This window comes from Prionailurus viverrinus, unplaced genomic scaffold (genome assembly GCF_022837055.1).
Source record: "Prionailurus viverrinus isolate Anna unplaced genomic scaffold, UM_Priviv_1.0 scaffold_72, whole genome shotgun sequence".
NCBI lineage: Eukaryota > Metazoa > Chordata > Mammalia > Carnivora > Felidae > Prionailurus > Prionailurus viverrinus.
In genome coordinates this window covers 386,776-387,767 of record NW_025927634.1, presented here as the reverse complement: position 1 = coordinate 387,767, position 992 = coordinate 386,776, and positions in this window count along the sequence as shown.

The following is a 992-nucleotide window of genomic DNA, read 5'->3' as shown; positions in this document are numbered from 1 at the left end:
GAGACCGTAGTCGCTTCGGCCCTGGTGATGTCCCTGGTCCGAACCCTAACCCTAGCTAAAGCTCTCTCCTCATGGGGACCCAATTCCAAGGTCGGACAGCATCACGCGCCTGGGGTCCAGAAGCAGTGCAGGCTGACTAGGCATGGAACTTGGAATCTCACCATGTCGTTTCCCAGGCCCGGCTGCAGCTCCCGAGAGGATTCCGGAGGTCTCCTCGACCAGGGGCTTATCGACGTGTGTGGCCTTGACAGCCAAAGAGGGACCCTGACCGGCACGGTCCCTTGCGCCCTCAACTCAGCCCTTCGGGGAGACCACTGCCCTGCTGTGGGTTCGGCGCCTGGGACCTCCTGGGCCCTAACCCTAACCCTAACCCTACCCCGAACCGTTACCCTCCACCGAAACGGAAGCCTGCCTCATTCCCTTATCCTTCATTTGAGCCGCCTTCTGATATGGGCCCTCACTTCAGCCCTCGAAGGAGATCACAAAACCGGAGTCGCTTCGGCCCTTGCGTCGTCCCTGGACCGAACCCTAACCCTAGCTAAGGCTCTCTCCTCATGGGGACCCAATTCCAATGTCGGACAGCATCACGCGCATAGGGAACAGAAGCGGTGCAGGCTGACTCGGCAAGGAACCTGGAAGCTCACCATGTCGTTTCCCAGGCCCGGCTGCAGCTCCCGAGAGGATTCTGGAGGCCTCCTCGACCAGGGGCTTATCGACGTGTGTGGCCTTGGCAGCCAAAGAGGGATCCTGACCGGCACCGTCTATTGTGCCCGCAACTAAGCCCTTCGGAAAGAACACTGCCCTGCTGTTAGTTCTGCGTCTGGAACCTCTTGGGACCTAACCCTAACCCTAACCTTTCCCCGAACCGTTACCCTCCATTGAAACCTAAGCCTGCCTCGTTCCCTTATCCTGCATTTGAGCCGCCTTGTGGCATGGGCCCTCACTTCAGACCTCGAGGGAGATCCCGAGGGTGGAGTCGCTACGGCCCTGGC